Here is a 13,823-nt window from a genome sequence, read left to right as displayed (position 1 = left end):
GGAGTGGGATAAGAAGAGGCCTTAGCTAAGGAGAAGAATTAGTTGAGCTTGGAATGTGGAGAGAGAGCTTGAGGTGGCAAGGAGGATCTATAGCCTCTGCCCCTGCCCTAGCTATGGACTAGATTAATGCTGCTTTTAGCTTTTTAAGGGTTTTTATAGTTCTTGCTCCAGATCTTTACCACTTGCTTCTTTTTCTCTGTCCCACATGTAATAAAAAGGTGACATGTTTTTATACAGAACTTTATGTGCCTCCCTTCTTTAGATGGGTCACTGGGGAATAAAACTAAGAGTTTTGAGAAGAAATTGTTCCCCTCAGGTTTCCACCTTCACCAGTTTGCAAAATTCAAGCTCCAGAAGCAGTTTATCTTAACTACAACAGCAGAAAAGGAGCTCAGAGAGAGATGGTCTTGGAATGGAGACAGGTTGTCATCACTAATTTTTAAGAAAATAAAAAAAGCAAATTGTATGATTAATTCCAGGTGCAGTCCTGGCCCCGGTGAAGTCAATGGGAGTTGTTCCATTGATTTCAGTGGGGCCAGGATTTTAGCTTCCAATTATAATTTTCATGTCAATTTACAAAGTTGGTTAAGGATATGTTATTTTTAGGAAAAAAGTAGGGAATTCCACCCAGGAGGAAAACCCAAATCTCATGTGTCACTCTTGAGCATAAATTCATTTTTGGAGTTATTTTGCAGCAAAAATAGTCATCTGCAAATGTGTTTAGGGCCTGGTCCAATGCCCATTAATGTCAATGGGAGTCTAGGAAAGGACTGAACTGAAAAGATTGAGGGCCACACTTGACTTCTTATAATCTTGGCTGTGATGGCTCAACAAGGTGCTCATCTGGGCGCAGTATGCACTACAGGGGGTCCCTGGTATAGGTCTCCCCCTTATCCATTGTTTCACATATCCGTTGCTCATCAATAGGGGAACGTGTTCCGATTTCACGTTGGTCCTGATCTGCATATCCATTGTTTGCAACTTACTTGCTTCACCTTTTGCATCGCTTTTCTGTGGGTGCTTACCACCCACTAGCAGCCAGCGCCCCTCTGGCCCCCCAAGTGCCTCCTGTCTGCCATGATCATCTGTTCAGCAGCGTATAAGAGACGCAGGGAGGAGTGGGCGGGAAGGGGCGGGGCGACCATGAGTACAGTACTGTACAGTACTACGCATCGTGAGTGGAAGACGTGTTAAAAGTGTTGAGTGGGCCTGTTGAGTGGGCCTGTGTCTAAGAGGCAACGTAAAAGTGTAACATTAGAAGTGAAATTAGATGTTATACAGCGTGTTCCCGGTATACGTCGGGGATATGTTCTTGAAAAGGGCGACAGATACTGGGGACCCGCTGGTACAGCAGTGGCGTAGGCAGGAGGGGACACTTGGGTGGGCCCTGGGTGGGTGCGCAATGATGGGGGGCAGAGGGGTAGGAGCGATCTGGCTGCCTTTCCCCCTCTCCAGCCAGCCTTGCGGGGCGGGGGGGGGAATAAACACTCTGGCCAGGGGCTCCTGGAAAAATGGGGGGGCCCCAGAAAAATGTGCGCCCCTGCATCCACACCCACTCCCCCCCCACACTTGGGGCTTGTCCTATTCCGCCCACCCAGTGCTCCTGCTGGGGAGCAGGATCAGGGCGCGGGGGCTTGCCTAGCTCTGGCGCTCCAGCCAGAGAGTGGGGGCCTGGGAGTCCCCATGCACCAACCCCACTCCCTGGCAGGACGGCTGTGCGAGTGGAGCGGGGCAAGCCCCTGACCCTGCTCAGTGCCAGAGCTGGGCAAGCCCCCGCACCCTCACCCCGCTCCCCGGCTGGAACGCAAGGTGGGTGGTGTGGGGCAAATGTTGGGGCGGGCGCAGAGCCGGGATTGGGGGTGGGTGGGCCTTGATGTGAAGCGGGTGGGCTGCAGCATATCCGTCGCTCATCAATAGGGGAAAGTGTTCCGATTCACATCAGTCCCAATCTGTATATCCGTCATTTGCATTGCAAACGACAGATATGCGGATCGGGACCCCACGTGAATCAGAACATGTAAAGCATATTGAAAGAGGTGAGCATGCAGCTGACATTGCTCATAGTCTCAGTTTGCCTGCTACGACAGTACGCATAATTTTTAAGAGTGCTGATCGAATTCATGAAAGCGCTAGATGTGCTACGAAATTGTCATCAATGAAGATAATGAAACAGAGAAGCAGTACAATGGAGAAGATGGAACGTTTGCTGGCTGACTGGATTGATGAGCTCCATCAAAAGAAAATGCCTGTGAGTTTAAGTTTGATTCAGGAGAAGGCCAAAAGCCTGTATAACGGTTTAAAAGAGGGAGAGAGCTCGAGAGCTCAACAGCGGAAAAGGAGACCTTCAATGCTAGTCGTGGGTGGTTCCACAGATTCCAGAAGCGTGCCAATCTACATAATGTAAAACTCACAGGGGAAGCGGCTAGTGCAGATGAAGAAGCAGCTGAAGTGTTTCAAAAGGTGGCTACTCTCCAAAACATTGACAGGACAGGCCTTCACTGGAAGAAGATGCCAACGAGGACTTAAATTTCTCGTGATGAGAAGACTGCTCCTGGATTCAAAGCCTCAAAAGACCGTGTAACCCTTCTGCTTGGGGGAAATGCAGAAGGTGATTACAAGTTGAAGCCCTTGCTTGTCTACCACTGTGAAAACCCAAGAGCAATGAGGGGCTACATCAAGTCTCGTCTCCCCATAATTTGGAAGTTGAACAGAAAGCCTGGATGACATGCAGTATTTTCTGTGAGTGGTTTGTAGACCATGCTGCCCTTGAATTTAAGGCTTACTACCTACGGAGGACCATGCTAATTAAGGAGACGGCAGGTGAAGGAAAGCCCAGTATAAAGGAGTTTTGGAAGTCCTACAACATCTTGAACAGCATGGAAAATATTGACGCGTCGTGGGGAGAGGTCACTTCGCAAGGTATGAATGGTGTTTGGCGCCATGCATGGCCAGATGCTGTCCATAGCTTCATGGGTTTTGATGCCATTCCTGCTCTCCAGCAAGAAATTGTCAAGTTGGTGAAGGATGTCTGCTTCAAGGAGGTGGAGTTATTGGAGTCTCACGCTGAGCAACTGACAAATGAGGAACTGATTGAGCTGGACCAACAACGGATATCCGAAGAAAGTAAGGACGATGATGACGACAATGTAGGGCAGGAAGCCAGGAGTCTGACGACAAAGAATCTCTCCTGTTTCTTTGGATTGCTGGATGATATGACAGAAATCATACAGACCGTTGATCCTTTTCGTGAATGGTCTGCCAAAGTCTCCAGGGCTCGCAATGATGCAGTGGTTTGCTACAGAGAGATCTATCGTTCAGAGATTCATGCAGGAGAGCAGACGTTGATAAAATCCTTTTTTAGGACTTCTGCAACTGAAAAGCCAGCCACGGAAAAGCTAGCCCAAGAAAACCCAGCTGCCACCCCTACCTAAGTTAAGCGTAATTGACACTTTTATATTACTGTATTTACTATATTAAAATGTTCTGTGTGTTTCAAAGGTGTTAGTAGCATTCTACATTACTTTGTTCAATGTTTTATGTGTAAATTGTGTACTGTATAACTTGTCATTTTAAAAAGGTACACTGTTTAGGCAAAAAGAGCATTGTTGTAGACGAGTGTGGAGACGTGAACGCATCCGCCCCCCCCCCCCCATTCATTTATTTCTTATGGGGAAATATATATATATATATATAGAAATATATATATATATTAATATGCAGCTGCCAATGACAGGCAAAAAGTGAGGACATTAAAAGAATGTAAATCTTTCATGCCAGAGTCTCAAGTAGCATAATAAAAGGCGATAGGGTTCCATTTCTATAGATAAAACAGAGGAAGGGAAATCCAGAGTGGGACTGTGGATTTTGTTAATAGCAATCTCAAAGGGGAGTGTAAGACCTACTCAAGAGAGGCATGGCTCAGAATGCTGGGTCTGTCATTGCTAATAATAGAATTTGGGCCTGTGATCCCATACAATTCAGTCTGTTTTAAACTGGGCATCTGCCACCTCTTTGTTTTTGGAACATATATTATTTCCAATGTGTGTGTTTAATGGAAACTGGTCTTGTCTTTACCAGTGGGTATAGCTATCAGCATTAGTGTTAATGAGCCAATCTCCAGTAAAGAAGACAAAGCAAGAAAGGGAAAAGCAAACAGAGAAATGTCCATTTGTATCAGTGTTAATTAGGCTTGGCAGAATTTGATATTTATTAGCTTTTAATTTTGTTGGATAATATTGGGGTTTATTTATAACCAGTGTGACAAAGTTCCTCCTCTACCTTGGTGGGTTTTGCGCTTATTGGCGGCTTTGCTCGCCTTGGAGCTTCACGGCAGCCCTCAGTTTGGCTGTTTTCGTGAACCCACAGACCAGGTCAACTCCTTCTGTGTCTGACCAGGAGTTGGGAGGTTTGGGGGGAACCCGGGCCCGCCCTCTACCCTGGGTTCTAGCCCAAGGCCCTGTGGAATGCAGCTGTCTAGAGTGCCTCCTGGAACAGCTGTGTGACAGCTACTACTCCCTGGGCTACTTCCCCGTGGCCTCCTCCCAACACCTTCTTTATCCTCACCATAGGACCTTCCTCCTGGTGTCTGATAATGCTTGTACTCCTCAGTCCTCCAACAGTTCGTGTTCTCACTTTCAGCTCCTAGTGCCTCTTGCTCCCAGCTCCTCACACGCGCACCACAAACTGAAGTGAGCTCCTTTTTAAACCCAGGTGCCCTGATTAGCCTGATTAATTGATTTTAGCAGCTTCTTGATTGGCTGCAGGTGTTCTAATCAGCCCGTCTGTCTTAATTGTCTCCAGAAGGTTCCTGATTGTTCTGGAACCTTCCCTGTTACCTTACCCAGGGAAAAGGGACCTACTTAACCTGGGGCTAATATATCTGCCTTCTATCACTCTCCTGTAGCCATCTGGCCTGACCCTGTCACACCAGTTTTTAGATTTTTATCAATTTGTATTTTCAAAGTAGGACAGTTTTGGGGTTTTTAGTATTTTATTTTTATTGATTTAAATGTTCACGGTTGCTGGAAATCGGGTGGGGGATCAGACATTTGCTTAATGACAGTAAATGTTGAGATTCAAAAACTTAAAGCTTTATAGGCTGTTTAAACACAAATTGTCAACTTCACATGTCAAAATATATAAAGTAAATATCCTTAAATCAACAAATCATATGGTTTGTACTATTTATTCGCTAGTCCACTGGATTTTGACTCAAGTTTTCAAACAACATTATGAACAACATTTTGATTTTGAACATTTTGAACTCAAGTTCTCAAACAACATTTTTCATACTTTTTCTATCTGTGAACATATTTGCTTATCGATGGAAATATGTTTGTTGGTTTGTGTGTATGCTGAAATTGATGTTGACTGACATTTACCGATAAAATTTTAAACCTTCCAAGCTTAGTGATGAAGCGTTAGAGCGGTGTGACACATACAGATTCCAAGGTCAGAAAGAGGCCACTGTGATCATCTTGCCTGACCACTTGTATAACACAGGCCATAGAACTTCTTCTCCAAAATAATTCCCAGAGCATTTTTTTTTTTAGAGCAACATCCAATCTTGATTTAAAAATTGTCCGTGATGGCGAATCCACCATGACCCTTAGTAAATTGCTCCAATGGTTAATTACCCTCACTATTAAAATTTTATGCCTTACTTCTATTCTGAATTTGTCTGTCCTCAACTTCCAGCTATACTCTACTCTGCACAATGGATATGAGCCTTTATTCATACTGTTGAGATATAATCCGCATCTTAGAACATGTGCAATACATTCTTTTTCATCTTCTTTTGCAGAGCTGCCTTTTTTTCAAGTTGCTAATCTTTTCCACCAAATTTTCTTGACTGTTGGAATTTTTCTGTGATACTTGGGAATATATTGCAGAGGTGCTGGACATCTGCTATTCAGTCCTGTGTTCTACACCCTTTAGCAGGTAAGCTACTGTCATTGCAACACCAATTATTCGCTGTTAAAATGTTTCCACTTCTCAAACATCCCTGCAGAGGGCTCAACTTTGAAATGAAGAGCTGACTGTGCAATATGTAAGTTAAGCAGAATCTCCCACAGCAACTCCACATTGTATTATCTGCCATTGAAGAACTAGTGCATAACATGGCAGTATCTTGTAATGTTGGAAGTCAGCTCATGTCAATATGTATCTTTCTAGCCTTCTAGCAATTAAAAATTGCACCAGTAACCTCCCAATTGTGAATCCATTTGCAGCTGAATTAGAGCTAACTCTGTGAAAAAGCAACATAAGTGATTGGTTGAGGCCTTGCACTCTAGGGGGCGCCTCTGCATAAATTCAACTCATGGGCTGAGAAGCCCTATAACATGGAGCTGGAGAGGGAGGCCCTGTAGACCATAAAGCCAATCTTGAGTTGGATTAAAGATTTCAGACACTGTTCACCAATACACGGTTCATTCATGTGCATTGCTAAAACTGAGTCGAAGGGATTAACATTTGGGAATAGGGTTTTCAGGAGGTAGGGTATTTTATGGATTTCTTGAAATAATTTTCAGAAAACACCAGTCATTGGGGGTGGGAGGAGAAAGAAAAGGGGGCAGGAGAGAGTAAGAGAGAGTGCATGTATGTGTGTGACAGAGAGAAATATGCTGCGGTTCCTTACCAATCCTTTTCAGCTTGTTATTTCTTTTAACAATGATACCACATGTAGTTATCCTGATTTTTCTAGGCAATTAAATATTGCTCAGACAAAAGCTTTCCACTAACCACTTTCAAATGACTTTTCTTCCCAAACCATCTAAGAGATTTTCTCATCCCTAAGAAGACATTAAAGAAAGTTTATCCCACTGATTTGACTGAACTTCATCAGCAAACTACAGGATCTAAATTTTGCATTGGCTTCATTTTTTAAAAATAATGCGGCAGACTTCCCTGAAGGTTCTCACTGTAAAAATATTTAAACATTTTCTTGTAATACATAACCCCATAGGTGATGTTTTATTCTGAATTTATACCAGGCAATAAATGCTGGGGTATTCCTGGTGACGTTTCTCATCCAGATTGTATTCATTCTCTATGTTGTTTAATTCCAGTGGTGAGGATTAAATTTCCATATATGAGTCTTATATTAAATTGAGTTCAATTAAATAATTTAGGGCAGATTGTGACTGCAGGTTTTCCAAGTAGGAGCCTCCTCAACCCCTTGTGCATTCCCCATGAGAACTAGATGCAATCACAGTCCCTGCATTCAGGGAAAAATGATGAAGGTCAACATTGTGTCTGGCCCTTGTGCAGTGGGAGCACTCAAAACTCCTCCCCTTCTTGTAAACCCCGAGCTATAGTAATAGTCCTTGTGTGCTCCTGACTGAAGGACTGCTTCTGGTTACTGCCAGTAGCAGTGCTGGCTAAAGGCAGAGTGATGCCTCCAGTCCCCGATACCAGCAGACAGAGCTTGCCAGCTGAGGAGGATTTCCCCCATGCCCAATACAGGGTTGTGGCTTAAAGCCAGAATTTAGCCCCTCAGGCCTGAGAGTCTGACTCAGACTTCTCAGAGTAATAATAATATTTTGCACGTGTATTGTACCTCTCATGTGAGGATTTCAAGGCTACTGCCAGCCCAGTGGCCCCATGTGAAATGAGTTGGCATTGTGAGTAGCAGACAGATGGAAGTAGACAGGGGTCCATGTCACAGCTGGCGTTTATTGGTAGTCTCAGGTCAAAGACAGAATGGGCATGGACCCTCTCACCCTTAGAGGTGATTCCTCCAGACAAGGCTTGGGACAGTATTGACAAGCCATTATGGGAAAAGTTGTATTTCTGCTGTCCATGCTGATCCTGTTCTGTGAGAAACCAGAGAACTTTCATTTCCACATCTGCTAGTCTTTCAACTTTCTCCAAAGCTAATATTCACTGTAAAGTTTAAGTAAAAGCAACAGTGATGGCATATATTGGTGCTACCAGAACTCAGTCATTACTGGGTGGACTAAATAGGGACCTAGTCTTGTACTTATCCTCTACCTAGCAGTGATCTCCTTTTGAATGGTTTTACTATGAAACAGACCGCCTTTGCATTATTTTGTTTTGAAACTTTTTGCATTTAAAATTGTTCTTTCATGATTAACTGTGAATCTCACAGTAAACAAACTGGCATATAAATGCCATCTATCTCTACCGTAGCATGCGTGAAACTAGTTAATTTATCATGGTTCACAAAAACATTACAGTGATGGACTATCAAGAGGGAGCCCTGTTAAAGTGGGACATTATTTGGCAGTGTGTGTTAAGTAAATTACCCTGCCGATGTGTTTGTCTAGTAGATGTACCAATAGTTGATGAAAAGACAGACTGCCTCCTGTGAATCCAGGAGTTTACAATCAGTTGTTTTCTTCATTGCAAAGACTGTAATTTCTCACTTGCTGGCAATACAATAATAGGCCCAGGCATTAAGTGATGCTTGTGATATTAAGTGCAGCATTATAAGAAGATCTTATTTCTTACCCCTGCACATATTTTCATAGTTGTATTTATTATTATTAACTTGTTGTATGGGAGGGCCTCAAAGTCCCAATCAAGATCAGGGTCCCGTGGTGCTAAACATTGTACAGAATACATATCTGAACCAGGCAGGCATTTGTCCAGTGTTAAGCCCAACAGCCCTGCTTTTCTAAGGTTTGTCCTCCATTCTGTAGTGAAACAAAACTGGACGTAGTTTTGAATGGTATCAAATAGGGGACACCCTTTTGTAAAGCGTGCTGCCCCGCCCCTACTAGCATGCATGTGAGGTCACGCTGGTGGGGTCACGTTGTCGGGTGTGGATCCATGCCATTCCCGGAAGTACCAAAATGTCTAGTATTCTGGGGATGTGTGAGTGGCCTCCCTAATAAAAACCTGGTCTCTGTTCCCATTAGCTTACATTCTAAGGTCCTGACCCTTACAAAGACTTACGCATATGCTCAACTTTAAGCAAGTGAGCAATCTCATTTCCTCAATGGGACTATCACGTGCTTAAGGTCAGGCAGGTGCACGACTCTTTGCAGAATAGGGGCCTAATTAGAAACAGGACTGCACCATGTTTCTTCCATTCACAAAGGCAGGAGGAAGGATAGTGTAACAGTAATAAATCATATGCTTGGTTTATATAGCTAACATAGTGCACAGTTGGATGATTGACATCATTTAATCTCTTATTATTTGATATCTTTCAAATTCCATTTCAAATCCTAACCCCTTGTGCTCCCTTAACATTTCCTCCACCCAGAAAAAGTGACCCTGGACTTACTGCCTTTTTTTATTTTATTATTTGTTTTCCTCCCTTCTACAGAAATTATACCCAACCAACCTTCTCCTAGGAAGTTCCATGGGGGGGTCCAACCCACACAGTGCTCCTTGCTGGGGGCTCCAGGGCCATGTGCTCCCAGTGTCCTAAATCTGCAATATGGGTGAGGGAAATTCAGCTAGCCTCCCTCCCCTTACCTCTTTGTGCTGCTGGCAAATCACTGCTGCTGAATCTCTTGAAATAGCAACTAAAATATCTACCTACTTGAAATACCAGTTCAACCTGTTGACCAAAAAACCACCCCAAAGACAAAACAGTGCTCAACTAAGGTTGGAACAGTTGCATCAGAAAATTATGCGAAACATTAACTGTGTGCATGCCATGACAGGTAAAGATATTGCTGTCATGGTTAGCCGAGCAGAAAAGCAGGCACATAACAGCCATAGGACCCGCATCTGGGTGCTGTGTTTGCTCAGCTTGAAAAAGGGAAGCAGGATTTGAGATGCTGAAATTTAACACAAGAATTTTTTAACTGCCTCTTTCAAAACAGGCATCTCACGTCACTGAACTGAATTGCCATTCCATCCAGCAGCCTCCCAGACACACTCTGGCTCTTTAGAACCCTTTTGGTATGACTACCCTGCAGCTGGGGATGAGATTTCCGACTTGGGTAGGGGTACCTGCACTAGCTTTGATTGAGCTAGTGCACTAAAAATAGCAGTGTAGTGGTGGCTACGTGGGCAACAGCACAGGTTTGCCACCCAAGTATAATCCCACCCAGCCCCCTGTACTCAGATGGCTAGCCCTGATGCTGCCCATTTAGTGATGGCTACATTGCTATTATTAGCACACTGGCTCGATCAAAGCTAGCATGGGTATGTCTACGCAAATTGGAAATTATACCTCTGACTGCAGAGTAGTTGTACCCTTTAGGTGCTGTGTAACCACCAGGAATGGGCAGATAAAGAGTGTTCTTCAACATCATTCCAATTTGTCTCAATTTACCTTATTCATTTCTTCTCAGATACTAACTACAAAGCAAGGAGAGAAAAGTAGTATGATTTCCACATTTTTCTCCAACTTCAAACAGGATCTGTACAAGCAACTTTTGTAGGGTTAGGGACTATATAAAGAAGGACAAATTGAGGCACAGAAGGGTTAAATAATTTGCCCAGAGTCAAAAAACAAGTCACCAGTAGTGCCAACCCCAAACCTTCAAAAATCATATTGGGGCTCAAAAAGTCATGAGATTGATTTGAAAAATCACAAGATTTAAAAACAAACAAACAATTGGGTTCTTTTAATTTGCCTTCTGGTTTTTGATCCTTTTAAGGCACAGTTTTTCAAGCTTTTCTACAGAACCATGAGGGCTAGAAACACATTTTTTTGATAAAAAGTAAGAATCTCAGGTAATCCTAGGACTCCAGGAGGTGGAGCTTTGATGCCAAATATCGTGAGACTCATGATGAAAGCACAAGAGTTGGGGACACTCAGTCAGTGATAGAGTTGGGACCATTACCCATGAATCATGACTCTCTCATCCCCTAGTCTAATCACTAGACAATACTTTCTGAAATTTAACAGTTTTTTAAAACTTAAAATAAATAGATAAATAAACATAACATTTTGAGGGGGTCAATTCATAGTTTGAAAAACCTCTTGACTAAGATTTTCAAAAGCTACTAGTGATTTTGGATGTCTCAGTTCTTAAGTGCCTTCCTTCTGGCACCTTCAAGCCACCTCAATATTTGTAAAGTATGGAACCATGCACCTTTTAAAAATTAAGGCCACTTTCAGGTCTTTATAGTTCAATGCCCCAAAATTGAGTCATCCAAAATTCCTAGCCAGTTCTGCAATGTTTTAAATTGCTAAAAAGTTTGAAATGGGAGGTTTTCTGTTAAAAGTGTGTGGTGGGGAAAGGATGGTGTTACGGTAAAACAAATGTTTCAGCTTTCAACTTTGCTCATGTGGAATAAGTTTGGTGGTTTGATTTGAGATTTGTATGTCACTTTCAAATGGCATGTTAATTTTTTGTTCTAAATAAAATAAAGAAAATCAAATAGAGGAGCATGAATCAAAATCCTGGATCTGAATTTTGAGGAAGGGAGCAACTGAAATCTACATTTGAAAGCATACAGCTGAATTCTACAAATGGCCTCTTGCCTTTATTACAGACTAAGCTATAAATTCATATCGAACTTGGAGTGTTTCTTTCTGAGCCAATCTCTAAAATATGTGAGGAATCAAATAAACATGATCTAAAGACGTTTAACATTTGGGGGATTATTTGAGGGTGTGTTGCATTTTGCTTTTAGATTTATTTCACTTTATAAGTCATCCCCTCTCCACCCTACTCATCTCTTCAGGCTGTGCTGTCTCATTGTGTTGACTATACACAGAAGCTGCAGAATGGGGAGAAGTGATGCTTTTACAGGAATGGAAACATTTTATTTTTAGCAGCTGTACTGGTCAGTCTGACTAAACAGCTTTCCTAAAGGCTGCTGCAAGCTGTAATCTCTTACAGAATCCTAACCACCTGTTGTAAGTTTATATTCAGCTATAATTACAGTTCTTGGTCCTTAGAGTCCCACCTGTCTGGGAGGAATGGAACAGCAACTCAGCATAATTCAGTTGAATTCATCTTGCAAGCAATATTCCCAGCAAAACAGAAAGAATTTTATGGCTGCAGGACTTTTTTGGTCTAAAGCAGGAATGGATTGAGCTCACATGGAATAAACATGAACTGAGCCAAACCACTGCACAGAACTAAAATCAAAACGAAACATGACCCAAGGTTTGGAAAAATATGGTTGCTTCCCTTTTTCTCCCCTTTCACTTTTCTTCTCCCCCCCTCCTTTCCTTTTCCTCTTTTCTTGGCCTAGAAACAGGGAAACCAAAATGTCATGAGAGAGGCTGCTGTTTAGGTATGCCTGGCTTCACTAAAATCAGGAAGAACTGAAAATCTTGCCAGAACGCTGACCTCATGTGAATTCCAGTATCAAAGATGTATTCTGGGAGTCCTTACTCAAGCAAAACTCTCATTGATTTCAGTGGGAATTTGACTAAGTAAAGATCACAGGGCTGAGACCATTTTCAGATAAGCTTAGGGAACTTATTCGACAAGGATCTCTGAACCTTTTGATGTTTGGCATCGCTAGTCTGAAGCCTGTTGCAGCTTTATGAAATTGGCCGATTCATCTCCTGTGCTGATTCATCTAGCAAACTGTTTGAAGTGGCCGTGGCTGACGGAGCTTAAATAAGAAAACCAGAATTTAAGAGTAATGCATTTTATTGTGAAGAATTTAGAACAAAGCAATAATGAAATGAAAACAAACATTGACAAACATGCTAGTTTTTCACTGAGGCGCAGGAAGTTCCTGCTAAGTGGAGTTTAAAGGAGGTGGAGCATCCAGCTTGTGAATGTAGGCTCTGAATCATTGGGGAGCTTGCATGGGGTTAGAGTGTAAGTAGTGTCTGCCCTGAGTAGAGGCTAACATGCAGTTGCACCACCTGCAAAGTATAGCAGAGAATGAATACATGACTCAGACATTCTCTGTTCCTCCTCCACTCCCCTCTTGCCCTGATGTGGGGGGGGGAGGCACTCACTCCCCTTTTTGGAGCAGTTTACTCCTTCCTATTCATCTGGCCAGCTATTCTGGCCGAGCAGGAAGGAAGTGGGGCTGAGCCTGTGTTCCACACGCTCCCCACCTCTTTTGTGCGGAGCATGAAGCAAGTAGCGCCTACTCTGGTCACGGCATCCAGAATCACAATCTGAGCAGGGGCATGTGGAGGGCTTCCAGAGCACAGCAGTCCTTTGACACCCAAGCAGCTGGAGAGTTTGAAACTTGCTCCACTAGAAGGAACAGCTGTGCTTTGACTCTGCAGCCTTCTCTTACCCATGCCATTAGGTCACTTTGACTGAAGAAGCTGTTTTTTTTAGGAGCCATCATAGGCTTTTAGGTTGGTTCTTAAATTTCAATGTGTTTAAAAAATAAAATGATAAAGGCAATTATTTCAAAAGCAAATAAAAGACCAATTGCTTCCAAAAAGTGTAAATATTTACAACAAAATTAAATGACTGGTTTGATGTAATATGTGGTTTCATTTACTAGAATAGGTCAGGCTGAAGTCATCACTGGTGTGACTTCATTGGCTTCAGTGCACTTTGGGCCTGAAATTTGGTCGGTCTTAAAACTGTTATTTGGTGATTAATTTGTTTTCTGTGTAATTGTCCACTATGATGTCTGTGCATCTCATCTACATTAACAAGGCAAGCAAGTATTATTTTTCCATTTTACAGATGTTGACCTGAGGCATAGAGAGATCACATAGCTTGCCCAAGTTCACAGAGGAAGTTCCATCCCACTGTGTAAATTACAAGATTAGCCTTCCTTTCATGTCCTCTGGACTGTGAGATGCAGGGTTTTCAAACGCACTCTGTATTGGCCTAGCTCTATTACACTGAAGCCAAAGGGAGTTTTACATTGATGCCAGTGGGAGCAGATTTAGAGCAAGGCCAAGCACTTTTGAAAATCCCACCCTAACTGTCATTTTCTTAAATATACAACATTGT

At 42.8% G+C, this 13,823-nt stretch overlaps 1 protein-coding gene across 2 annotated transcripts in view; it reads left to right on the top strand.

Moving 5' to 3' along the window:
- PRR5 (proline rich 5) overlaps nt 1-13,823 on the top strand; it is a 128,141-nt gene that overhangs the window by 29,164 nt on the left and 85,154 nt on the right. For both annotated transcript variants that reach the window (XM_074936598.1, XM_074936613.1), the window contains exon 2: nt 5,804-5,940. The gene's annotated coding sequence lies outside the window, so the exon portion shown is untranslated. The remainder of the gene's footprint in view (nt 1-5,803; nt 5,941-13,823) is intronic.

This window comes from Natator depressus, chromosome 1 (genome assembly GCF_965152275.1).
Source record: "Natator depressus isolate rNatDep1 chromosome 1, rNatDep2.hap1, whole genome shotgun sequence".
Classification (NCBI taxonomy): Eukaryota; Metazoa; Chordata; order Testudines; family Cheloniidae; genus Natator; species Natator depressus.
The sequence above is the reverse complement of the archived record's forward strand: the minus strand, read 5'-3'. Positions and strand labels throughout refer to the sequence as shown.